Genomic DNA, 14,464 nt, shown 5'->3' with positions numbered 1-14,464 from the left:
CAGGTCTGGGGTAGTGGTATTGGTACCTTTAGGGAGATGTACCAATACAACTCATACAAAATACCCATTTCAGCCCTCTACCTCAGTTTTTCCGAAACAATTGAGTAAGGTATGAATACTTGAACCCCTAGAGCTGAAAATCAGTTCAAAAACACTCTAAAACATCCCCAAACACTACCAAAACATATCAATAAGTTTCAAATAATTGTAACACAAATTGTAAACTCATTAGAGCTCAAAATACAATACATAAAAACATTCAATTTAAATAATGAATCAAAGCTTGATTAAAATGTAACATCCTCAAAATAAAAAGGGTTTGGTTCGGTGGCGTGTCGGGTTAGGAAAATTAGAGAATTTTTAGAAATAGATTAAATAGGAATTTTAGAGTAAAAGTATAGAAAGAAATTAGAGCTGATAGGAAATAGAAATATTTTTGGGATAGGAAAATTTGATTTGAGGTAATGACTAAATTGTAGGAAAATGAAAATAGTGGGGAAAAAGTGTGAAAATTAAAAAAGTTAAGTTAGTAGAATGAGATTGATGGAAAATACGGAGGGACTAGAAAGGTAATATCACTTAAATGAGATGTGATTCATATATGGAAATTGTATAGATGATAAAGGATAAAATGGTAATTATAAAAATAAGATATTTTATGATAATGATTAGGGTCATAGTGTAATGATGGAAGAAGGGAGAATTAGTTAGTAATTTAGCCATTTTAAATAAAAATCATGAGATTTTTATTTATGAAGAGTGTAGAAGAAGGAAAAAAAGATGAGAAAGTTTTCATCTTTGTTTTCCCCATACAATCATCACTTACCCTTCTCCGAAAACAAAAACTTTATCTTAATTTCCATCTAAGTCCTTTTCATCAATTGTTGAGTTCTTCGAGTTTGTTTCTTCATTTTTCTCTCATGATTTCTCAATTAAATCAAGAGTAGAGCAAAGTAGTTACTTTAGCTTCATAAAAGATAAGTTAAATGGTTTATTAATGTTGAATGAACATGGAATTGAATGACATAATGTTAAGGACATAAATGTGTAATCCATGAAAGGCATTGAATGTTTGAATGGCTTAAAGATAGGTATTTGACAAGTAACTTGAATTGGTTAATTCTATTGTTATGTTGAATAAATTGGTTTTTCCATTTTCTACACGTATGCTAATATTTTTATATGTTAATAGAATTGTTTGGCATTATAGGACATGGTTGGATAGTCATTGAGTATATATGTTTTGTGACATGTTACTAATGCTTGTGTTATATTATATTGAATCATGAAAGTATTACTGAGCTTTATCGCTCAGCGTACAGTTTTGTTTATTCTAACCACAGGTATAGGTAATTCTCGAAGGCCTAAGAGGTGAATTCAGCATCTGGTTCACAGCCTTCAACTCAACAAATTTTGTAAAACTCTTTCCATTTTGTCAAAAGGCACGTACTAAGGAATGATTTGGTCTAAAGTTGAAAAAAGTCAAATTGTATTTATTTGAATTGTGGATATATAAAAATGAATATGGTTAATGAACAAAATTGGTTTTAAGTCCAACTATCTTTGATGTATGTTAAGGTTGAAAACAAACAAAAATTGGCATGGTAGTATTCTATCAAGGAAGCCGCGACACCAGCCTTTAGATGTCGCGACGTCCATTGTTTGATGTCGCCATGCCAACTCGAGGAAGTTTTGGAAACTTTACAATTTGGTCATCAAGTTGGAAAGCTTGTTTACTAGTTAATGGGTCATGACACCACAACCCTATGTCGCGACACCGACCTGAAATGTTTAAAAACCTTACAGTTTGGTCTCAATTCGACCCTGGGTTAGCAAGTGAGCTTTCGAAAGCTCGTATATGACCCAAAAATGATTATATATCATATTATATGTGTGCAATATTCATATTTGAATGATTAATGATTTAATTTGTGTATAATAGAATCGTAGTTGCTCTAACAACAAATGCGACATCCTATAGCTTAAACTAGTGATCGGGTTGAGTATGGGGTGTTACACTTTGCGAACTCATAACTAAGTCTTTATGTTCATACCAAGATTATTATACAATTGAAAACCATTATAAGTACATTACAACCTCAAGTTTGATGGGTGATGCGAAGCATTCAAGTCGAAACCACAAACTCCTCGATGAATCCATGACCTACGCATATAAATAACCAACGCGTGAGCTTGAAAATCTCAATAAGTACTCAAAGATTACCCTACTTATCCTATCTGTCATTAGTGTTGAGCCTCTTAGAAGTATTCATCACAAAGTTCACTCATGCCACAATTTTTTAATGCCACTAACAAATTCAATTCTTTTTACGAAATTATATAGGCCCAACTTGCATATTAATGGTTCATTAACCATTTACCTTATGAAGTCTAGATGAATAACTCCTACGAAGTGCTTAAGTAACGATCAAAACAAGTATATTTCTTAAGTCATAATTTCTTGTCACAATTATACATAAGTTTCCCTTAAGGCCCATTTGTTCCATACTCATAAACAAACTCTATAAGTCATTCGTTCATTAAGAACGTACAAAAGTAGAGATTTCAATCTCCCATCCTTATTTTAAGGTTTTTATACAAAGCTTGGTTCATAGTTTTACTCTTTTATTGTTGAGCATTTATTCATTTAGCTTAATCAACTTATAACAACTTTATTTGTTCAATTTTCTTTTCAACTTATTAAACTTTTAGTACATACCACATTAGTAAAGATATAACAAATTATATTCATAGGCTAATCTCGTTATCAAGATTTTAATTTATTTTTCCCTTAGTAAAACTCCAACAAAATGACTCGGATACACAAGACTTCATCCAGAACACTAGAGAGCACATAGCACTAATCTTCCAAAGCACACCAAAGAGTACTGAAGTGCTAAGCCCGAAGGCAATAGAGATTGCACATAAGTGCAAGGCTCGAAGGAAACAAAACTCCAATTGATATCAGAACTCCAAATCACAACCAAAATGTGCATATAAATCCCTATTGGCATGTCAATCATATCCAAATTATTTCACTAGCTTTACTAGGGCACATTATAATCATGAATAACTTAAATTAATCAAGTCCAATCACATAATCATTATCCAAACGAAGGCATATTCAGAGTTACAGAGTTCGGAGATTCATAAGATTTAAAGTATCATTTGAAAACTCATTGCCTAATTTCATATATAGGAACATTGAGTGTCTCACATATATACACATTTCACATAAAGACATTTTAAGTGCTTTCACATATACGTTGAAATTCATACTTTAATTTAGACTTTATAAACATGTACACTTTTCTATATTTTTAACACATGCCATAAAAATATATTCTTTATTCTTATTATGGATTCATACCAATGAAGGGTCACAATTTCTTATAATTATCATATTATGTATAGTCAAACTTAAAAAAGTGTAACACCTCTAACCCGTATCCGTCGCCGGAACAAGGTTACAGAGCATTATCGAGATACACAGATCAAATACAGACATTTCATATTATTTAACATTCATATAAGAAATTATTCATAAAGTCCCTTATATGAGCCTTCGAGGCCCAAAATATACATTATAAACAAGTCGGGACTAAACTGGGTACTCAGAGAATTTTTTACAAAATTTTAAAACTTTTCCTAGGTGCAGGGGACACATGCCCGTGTGGCTCACACGGCCAAGAGACACGCCCGTGTCACAGGTCGTGTGGGCATTCAAAATAGGTCACACGGTCGTGTCCCAACCCGTGTTAGTACCCGTGTAACTCTCTGACTTAGGTCACACGGCCAAGTCACACGCCCGAGTGCTAGGCCGTGTGAATATCATTAAATAGATTAGGGGTCACACAGCCAAGCCACAGGCCTATGTGCCAGGCCATGTGAAAAATCTTTAGTATTCTATTTAAAATTTTAAAATGCAAGGGACACACATCCAAAATACACGCCCATGTGCTAGGCCGTGTGCCACACACGGCTGAGACACATGCCCATGTCTCTGCCCGTGTAGACAAAATAAGGTCATTTCCTAGACTTATTTCTCTCCCCTTTTTAGCTTCAACCTAAACACATCAAATAGCACATATATAATCCATAACCAAGCAACCAAAACAAGCCAAATATATGGCTTAAACATATCATATTACCTTATACATCCAAGTATCCAATCTAACCAAATTGATCAATAATATATAACTTATTTGCATTAACTACACCAAATCAAATCGTACCTATTAGGTAACTATCATTTAAACATACCAAAACACATATCAATTACAAGCCATACCAATAGCTTGTTTCAACCATACATTTACATGCCATCATTGGCCAAATTTAGCTTATACATGCCATTATAACCTAAAATTAAATTTTACTATTTATACCAAAAAGTCCGAAGGATAGTGTGATGTAGCTCCGACTAGCTTCCATCCTTTACGAGCCTTTAAGTACTATAAAACAGAGGAATTAAAATAGAGTAAGCATTTAATGCTTAGTAAGTTTGTATAACAGGAATTTAACTTACCAATTAAAATCACATTTAAGGTAAGCAAATAAACATGCTCAAACCACATTGGCCAATTGCCTAGCACATATCCTCATCAAGCATGTTAGTCAAGTAATTCACATGAATACCGAGAACATGTTAGTCAATTTCCACATACATGTATTTATTACTTCAAGTGTCCATGAACATGTACATTTCATATCATATCTTTGTACTTCAAGTTTTCTCATAATAATTCATCTTGAATTCATATCATCTCATATCGAAACTTTACCCGTTTAATCCTTTAATATATCGATGGATACAAAGGTAATACACATGAAGTGTACAAATCTGAAATTCATTCATTCATATTCGGGGGTGCTCATTTGAGCACATAATCGAGAAGCTCTCTCTCAAGCCATATAATAAGAAGCTCATATGAGTAATGTAACGGGAAGCTTATCCGGGCTGTATAACGGGAAGCTCATGTTAGCCAATAACGGGTAGATCCAAAGAGCTATTAACGAGAAGCTCCGAATAGCCATATATTGGGAAGTTCAAGCGAGCCATATTGGGAAGCTTCAGAGAGCCATTAATCAGGAAGCTCACAAAGAGCCTTTGATCGGGAAGCTCACAAAGAGCCATATATCAGGACGCTTATAAGAGTTGCGTGATATATGGCTCTTCGTGAGCTTCCCGATTAAAGGCTCTTTGTGAGATTCCTGATTAATGGCTCTCCGAAGATATATAGTTACCTTTTTATTTCTCAATTCTTTCGTCTCACATGCCAAAATTTTGATCGGTTTCTCACTGTAAGTTATGTAAGGCTGAATCTCAACCTCTGTCGGGGAGATAACATGTGAAGGATTTGACCGATATCACCGTAACATAGACACGTGAAAGACATTGTGAATCTTTTCTCGTTCTGGTGGTAAAGCCAATCGGTATGCAATATGTCTGATTCTTTCAGTAATCTCATATAGCCCGATAAATCGTGAACTCAATTCTTCTTTTCGGCCAAATCGAGTAACTTTCTTCCAAGGCGATACTTTCAAGAATACATTATCGCCCACTTAGAATTCTATTTCTTTTCGTTTAAGATCCGCATAGGATTTCTGACGATCAGAAGCTGCTTTCAAGCTATCTCGAATCACTTTCACCTTTTTTTCAGTTTCTCGAATCACATAAACTCCATGTATCTTTTTCTCACTGACCTTAGCCTAATATAATGGAGTTCTACATTTGCGTCCATATAAAGCTTCATACGGTGCCATCTTAATACTTGACTGATAACTGTTATTATATGCGAATTCAACTAAAGGCAAATATTTTTCCCAATTGTCTTCGAATTCCAAAATACAATACCGAAGCATATCTTCAAGAATCTAAAACACACGCTCAGACTGACCATCAATTTGAGGATAAAATGCAGTATTGAAATGTAGTTGCGTGCCTAGAGCTTCTTGTAGTTTTTCCCAGAATCGGGATGTAAACTGTGGATCTCTATCATAAATAATAGAAACTGGCACACCATGTAATCTAACAATCTCAGAAATATATAATTATGCTAACTTGTCCAGAGAGTAATCCATACGTATCGGAATAAAGTGTACAGATTTCATCAAACGGTCGATGATTACCCAAATGACATTTTTTTCGGTGATAGGGGTAATCCTAACACAAAATCCATGGTAACTCTTTCTCATTTCCATTCCGATATCGTGACTGGCTGTAATAATCCCGAAGGTACCTGATGTTCAGCTTTAACTTGCTGACATATCAAACATCTAGACACAAATTCAAAAATATCACGTTTCATTCTCGGCCACCCGTACATCTTTTTCAAATCATTATACAACTTATTACTCCCTGGATGTATAGACATAGTACCACTGTGAGCTTCATATAAAATCTTCTGTACAAACTCTGAATTTTTTGGAACACAAACTCTGCCTCTAAATAACAGATAGTCATCAAGTCCAATCTAAAATTCTGAATCAGAAGTCGATTCACACTGTACCCGTTTAGCTTGTAACTCACTATCACTCTTCTGAGCTTCACAGATCTACTGTAGAAATGTCGGCTTAGCTTTTAACTCAGCTATGATTGAGCCATCATCAGACAATGATAATCGAGTATTCATCGTTCGCAAGGTAAAAGAGACTTTCTACAACCACATTTGCTTTTCTCGGATGATAGTCGATAACCAGATCATAATATTTCAATAATTCAAGCCACTTGCGCTGTCACAAATTCAAATCTTTTTGCGACATCAAATACTTTAAGCTTTTATGATCGGTGAATATATAGCATTTTTCACCAAACAAATAGTGTCGCCAAATTTTCAATGCAAATACAATAGCTGCCAAATCTAAGTCATGTATCAGGTAATTATTTTCATTTAGTTTAAGCTATCTAGAAGCATAAGCTATCACTTTATCTTCTTGCATCAAAACACAGCCTAAACCATTTAATGATGCATCACTGTAAATTACAAATTTCTTACCCGATTCAAGCTGAACTAGAACTGGTGCTTCAGTCAACAAGGCTACCAATTTGTCAAAACTCTACTGACATTTATCAAACCATTCAAATATCACATCTTTTTGCAATAGTTGTGTCATCGGTGAAGCTATCATCGAGAACCCTTTCACGTATCTCCGATAGTAACTAGCTAATCCCAGAAAGCTTCTAAATCCCAGAAAGCTTCTAACTTATGACACATTTTTTGGTGGTTTCCAGTTAACAATAGCTGAAATTTTATTCGAATCCACTCTGATGCCTTCAGCAGATACAATATGTCCAAGAAAACTAATTTCCTGAAGTCAAAATTCACATTTACTAAATTTAGCATACAACTGTTTTTCACACAAAGCTTACAAAATTATTCTCAGATGCTCAGCATGTTCGGCCTCATCTCGGGAATATACCAGGATATCATCAATAAACACCACCACAAATCTATCCAGATACGGATTGAAAATTCTATTTATTAAATCCATAAATACTGCAGGTGCATTAGTTAAGCCAAACGGCATTACCAGAAATTCATAATGCCCGTACCTGGTTCTGAAGGTTATTTTCGGCACATCCGAATCTTTCACTCGTAACTGATAATAGCCAGAAAGGAGATCAATTTTTGAAAACACTGTAGCACCTTTTAACTGATCAAACAGGTCATTAATACGGGGCAATGGATACTTATTCTTGATTGTAACTTTATTGAGTTGATGGTAGTCAATGCATAATCTCAATAATCCATCCTTTTTCTTGAGAAATAGAACTGGTGCACCCCCAAAGTGAGAAACTAGGTCGAGCAAAGCCTCTGTCAATCAGTTCTTGCAACTGCGCTTTTAACTCTTTTAATTCAGTAGGAGCCATTCTGTAGGGTGCTATAGGTATCGGTGTTGTCCCTGGAACAAGATCTATAGAAAATTCCACTTCTCTGATTAGTGGTAATCCGGGTAATTCTTCTGCAAACGCATCAGGATACTCACAGACTACCGGCGCTAATTTAATATTTGATTCAGACACCTTAGTCCAACCCATAGGCAAGATAAGCTCATAAGAGCCATAATTGAGAAGCTCATGTGAGCCAATAACCGGTAGCTCCGAAGAGCCATTAATGGGAAGTCTGAATAGCCATATATCGTGAAGTTCAAACGAGCCATATTGGGAAGCTCCGGAGAACCATTAATCAGGAAGCTCACAAAGAGGCTTTGATCAAGAAGCTCACGAAGAGTCATATATCGGGAAGCTTATAAGAGCTGCGTTGTGCCCACAACATATGCAGGATCACAACCGATCAGGATGCTCCGAAGAGCTATTAACGAGAAGCTCGTAAGAACCATATAACGGGACACTCTTTCGAGCTATGGTGTGACCGCAACATATGCAGGACCACAACCAATACGAGAACCCTGTATCCAATTGAATTTCATTTATTCAAACGAGACTTAATATTTTTTGGGCATTTTCGGATATGTAATCAATTTCATATACATAACAAATACACAATTCACATATACTATATTTATTTCAAACATATAAATATACACAAATTAGTTACACGAACTTACCTTGACAATGTTCGTGTACGTAAAATCCTACTAATTCGACATTTTTTTCTTTTCCTCGATCTATCTTCGTATTTGAGTTATTCGGATCCAATTAAGCTAAGTAAGCTTGCTTGGGTTCTCTTCTCTTACCTAGGGTTTCCATGTAAAAATAATTTAGGAAAGATGATAATATGATGATATTTTTATTATTTTATCATTTATCATCTTTTATTATTTTACTATCCAATTTCATCCTTTTCTTTATTTAATTTTCCATGGATGAATCATCATACTTATCTACTAACTCCTCTTAATAGTCTATTTTCCATATAAGGACCTCCGATTTTGAATTCCATAGCTATTTTATACTTATAGCTACTAGAACTCAACTTTTGCATTTTATGCAATTTGGTCCTTTCCATCTAATTAAACATGTAATCGGTAAAATTTTCTTAACAAAATTTTTATACAATATTTCTATCATACAATAGACCATAAATTAATTTTAAAATAAATTTTTTACGAACTCAGATTTGTGGTCCCGAAACCACTATTCCGATTTCACTGAAAACGAGCTGTTACAAAAAGGGTCATTATAACCTCACATATTGATGCAAGAAACTCAGTTCAATTCAAATGCCATAATAGAGATGAGTTTAGTTTCCCTCAAGGCCCAATTGCGATCCAAATCTCAGCTAAAGACAAAACTCAACTTATTCATTCAAGACTTTATCACGAAAAAAATTCAAGAACAAAAGTTAAAGATTCAAGACGATAGATTTTTGAGTAATGAAGAATTATAAGGGACTTCTTTTGTGCGTAGGCCTAAAATTTAAATCCATGATGACAAGCCCATGTGGAAAAAGTTAACAAGCTTAGGCACTTCACTTCAAGGACCCCAATCGATCCCATAAGCCGGTTTCATATTGGGTTCAGGTTTTAGGCTTAATTTTTATTATATATGAGTCCAATATTGTATTTATCATCTCTTATTATTTTATTATTCTGAATTGTTAATAATTATTAAGTATTTTAAGTTATTTAGGAGTTTTATATCAACAAGAAAGTTTGGTTTAAAACTACTTCTTGTTTAGATTAACTAGAGTTTTAGTATACTTAAAAGTTTTATTTAGATTTATGTAGCTGGCCTATATATAGGTCATTGCATTGTACACAAATCACACAATTCATTATTATTCAACTTCTCTTTTGAGTTAATAAATTCTCTTTGAGTTTTCTTTTCAAGAATTTCCCTTGAGTTTCTTTTAGAAGAGTTTTAACAATTTTTTCAAATTGTGGGGGTCATCTTCAAACTTTTTCTTGCCAAGTTTTTTTTCTTGGAGGGAAAATTAGAGCCGCTTAAAGGGGGTTGTGGATTCTTTATGTTTCTAAGGCTTCTTAGGTCTTCTACATACCACGCCCTATCTTTCTATGTATCTTCTTTATTTTCTTCATTATTGTTCTAATACTAGATTTATTATTCTATTTTAATTACCTTAGTTGTTTTTTAAAATTGTTTTATCTGACTTGGATTTGATTGCGTTTCAGGTAGTGTCAAAATCCAAGTTTCTTTCCCAACGTCTAGCGTTCTAAGTTAAATATGTGACTTGAACAAACTTTACGATCCATTTCCGTCCTACCACTCTCATTCTTGATCACATATAGTTAAGCCTCTAATTAAGGCCACACAAATGTTACCACGTATTAAAATTATGTTCATAGCAACATGTCAACCTTATTGAAAATCTTTGCAAAATTAATAAATTAATCACATAATTGACTTTGGTCACAGATTAGCATATTACCTCATTATCGACACATTTGTTCTTTATTCACAATTCACAAATCACATTTATTAGCCATTCAATGTGGTAAGTGCATAAATCTAAATTTATTTGTGATTATTTTTCCTTTGATTTGTGATAATTAAGTATTTAATTATTTGATTTTGTCTCATACTTTGTTGTTCTTGGTTTAGGTGAACAATTTTAGAAAAAGGAGCATAAAGTTTTTTTTTTTACAAGTTTTTGCAAATTGGACTTTCAACACAACACGACTTTAGTATTTTGACCATAACATGAGCTATAGGGTTTTGTTTTGAGCACATAACACACCATTTTAAAGGGAATTGAAAGATATAACCAAAGTTATTTCACAACATAAGCCCAAAAAATGTCCGGAATGTGTCCAAAAATAGCCTGGAAGTTTGACATGAAATCAGTTAAACTTTACTCTTAGTATTATTTTATTTTTTTGTTTTCTTTATTTTAAGGATTGCTAAACTCTTTTTCTAGTCCAAGGAACTAATTTGAATCGGATAATTTGTGATATCTAACTACTCTTCATATTCTCTTTGTTTTTTAGTATTTGTATGCCTTCTGATTTAATTACAAATATTCGGGTTTGTTGACTATTGGTATTGTATTCAAGTGCTTAGAATATTTTCCTTGTTAATTAGAATTATTAAATCTATAATTGTTTAATGGTTTAAATGTAAAATTAGTACCTAAACTTGTCCATTTCTCCTAAATTGGTATTTCAGGTTTGTTTCCAAAATTGTTACCCGCACTTTTTTTTTCAGTCAATTAAATCAATACTTTTTTGTAATGTCGTTAAGTTTAGAATAGGTCACAGAAGAAGATTGTGACATGTGGCATTAATGACATCATGATGATGTCAAAATATAAAAAATATACTAAAAATTAAGAAAAATTCTTTTAAAAATCATAATTTATTTTTTTAAAAAAATTAAAAATCTAAAAATATATATAAAAATGATAAATTTAAAAAAAATTCTTTTTAAGATTTCTTTTCTTCCCTTTCCTCAATTTCTCCTTATCTTCTTTTTTTCTCATTCTTCCTCCCTCAACCCTAGCCAGCACCTAGCCCACGCCATCATGATTAGCCTATTTTTTGTCCCGAAAATGGCATTTAATTGTTGCTCTCCACTCCCTCTTCTGAATCCTTCGATTAGATTTCTCGAAAAATTTCCCAAAAGCCACAAAAATGGCATCAACTGTAACACCTCGAATTTTGGGCCTAGAAGAAATATGTTTTGAACAAGGGAACAAATAGGAAATTGCACATAAATATTTATTTGTACAAGGAAGTGACATAAATGAATGTTTGCTTCAGTGGTTAAGAGATTTAGGAGTGTTTGGAAGTGTCTGAGAAGTCAGGGGTTCAAGCCTTGGCTTATGCAAAAAAAATTTATTTTAAGTGAATAAAATCCTTGGATCTAGATAGTAGGTTCTTAAAGTATTGTGGTGAAAATATGATACAAAGGAGTTGTTGGTCTAGTGGTAAGGGGCATGTAGAGTGTACATGTGGTCTAAGGTTCGAGTGGTGGTGCATTAAAAAGGGAGTATTTATTTTGCTACCTAATTCGTGTGAGTGGTAGAGTTGGATTGAAATACTGCTAAATGGAGTTCTGATTATAGAGAGAATATTGGGATTTTGGGAGGTTGTTGTTGTGGAGAGCTATATATCATCTCATTTGTTCCTTGTTCTCGATAGGAGATCGGCGAGGTTTGGTGGTGGTCGAGGTTGATTGGCACATTGCCTGGGAACCAAGGATGCAATGATCATTGATTTTCGAAATAAGAGTGTTTGGAACAAAGGGAATCTGCAAATTGCATCAGGTGTGTAACCACCCCACTGTAACTGTAGAACGAAAAAAGCTGAAATACGACGTTAAGACCACACGAGTGTGCGACCGCTCGTGTGGAAAGCCAAACCTGTGCATGGGCGATAAACTGTGGGCTCAATGGGCTTGTGGACTCCACACGGATGAAATCCACTATTTAAGACAAATATTGCAATTATGTGGATTCCATAGCCGTGGCAAAATCTGGGCTGAGCGGGTAGCACGAGCGTGTGGGCCCACTTGGGCCGAGTATTAGGCCTTGGGCCCATTTATACTATTATGACCATTTAGGTTACCTGAGTCGCTCAAGGCGACTGCGGACCTTTCGAGAGGTCAATAAATGACCGAATTACCCCCACAGGGTAAAATGACCGAATTACCCCCACAGGATAAAATGACCGAATTACCCTCACAGGGTAAAATAACCGAATTACCCCCATAGGATAAAATGACTAAAATACCCCCATAGGGTAAAATGACTATTATACCCCTAGGAGATGAAATGACTGTGATTGAGCATGACATTTTGCATACACGTACGATATTATGTCACGACATATTGCATGGGGATGGGTTGTTATATTTAGAGGAAGTGTACTATACTGATAATGTTGCACAGGTCGCCCAAAAAGACTGTGGACCTATTGATGGCTATATGCTGTTTATTTTACTGGCAGCTTTGGTGCGATATTGGTGTGTTGGCTGGGTGGGTCGATTTTATCCCCACATAGTGTGTTGGTGGTACGGAACGGTGTGTTGGCTGGATTGGGATGGATTGATATTGTACTGTACCGATACTGTATTGGGCTAAGGCCCACATTGTTGCTGTATTGGGTTAAGGCCCACATTGTTACTGTATTGGGCTAAGGCCCACACTATACTGTTACTGAATAGGGTTCAGACCCAAACTGGCACTGCTTGTTGTATATTGATTGACTGATAGGGGATTACATACTGAGTTTCGTAAACTCACTGTTTCCTTTTAACCGTGCAGGTAATCCTCAGTATTAGGCGATTTGGTGCTGCGAGAGACTCGGAGGTGGCCACACAACTGCAGCAGTTCTACATTTGCTTTCATTTAAATTTAATGTTTATGTTGGGTTTTGTTTGTGTAATAAGGCCTTTAAGTTTGTTTAAATTTTTAATTGGGCTCTTGCTTACTTATTTTAAACTGCTAGTTTAGGAGATGACAAATTTTTAAACATTAGAGTTTTCAAAAGCTTCCGCGATTTTATGTCAACCTTTTATATCAAAAGCAGACAACAAGGCAAACGTTTTGGCTAGATGATTTTTTAAATAATAATTACGGGGTTTTTAAGCCTAGAAGCAAACTTTTACCAACGAGTCCAATCTTTCGAAAGACACTTCAACGTGACACACTAGATCCAACCGTAACGTCTAGGCCGGGTTTGGGGTGTTACATCAACTTTTTAACTTCTCTAACGCCACTCTAAATATCCGATCGTTAAACCATATTGTAACTTTGACTACGACTTCTCCTTAGTATGATGAACTTCTTCATTACTCAGATCTCTCAAAGGGGTTTAAAATAAACAGACCTCCAAAATTAGAAACATTAGTTTCCTGTGCTTGATGGGTTGGCTATTACAGCTATGCTGGTCGATGTTTAGCCCTTTACCAAATATTTTTTGTAGCCATGGGGTTTGAAGGTCTCGATATTAATTAGGATTGAAGGGTTGGTTTGGGGGTCAGGAGTAAGAATCAAGCCTTTAAGAATGCTCACATTCTACAGCAATCTATCCCTAACCCATGCCTACCTATAGAATTTTTACCTTTTCATTCTAATTATCTTCGATTTGGGAAACTATTAGCTCAACAAAGGTAAAACTAGTTTTCAAAAGGAACGAAACAGAGAAACCATGCCTCAATCCAAGAGTGCCAACACAAAACTAAAACCACAAATAAAATAATATGTCTCTACAAACTCCTAACTTAGCAAATGAGTTAGAAAATTCATTAGCTTCCCTAAAAACATTAACAAAGGTAACGTATTCTATAACAAGGAAACAAACCTGTCAATCTTTACAAACACATTCCAAAGCCTCTAAGGCCGAGTTTCTTTTTTATATAATCTGGTTTGTGATATTTATAGCAATAAAATTTTTCTCAAAATCGCACCCGTGTTTTCTGCTAGATGGATGTTGGAAAAAATTTAATTTGAAAATAGTTTTCTTGCATGACGAAAATTAAATTTTTTTTAAAACTGACCCGATTTGTGATATTTTTAGCAACAAACCCTAAACGATA

This window comes from Gossypium raimondii, chromosome 7, assembly GCF_025698545.1.
Source record: "Gossypium raimondii isolate GPD5lz chromosome 7, ASM2569854v1, whole genome shotgun sequence".
In the NCBI taxonomy this organism is placed as follows: Eukaryota; Viridiplantae; Streptophyta; class Magnoliopsida; order Malvales; family Malvaceae; genus Gossypium; species Gossypium raimondii.
Note: the sequence above shows the minus strand (reverse complement) of the source record.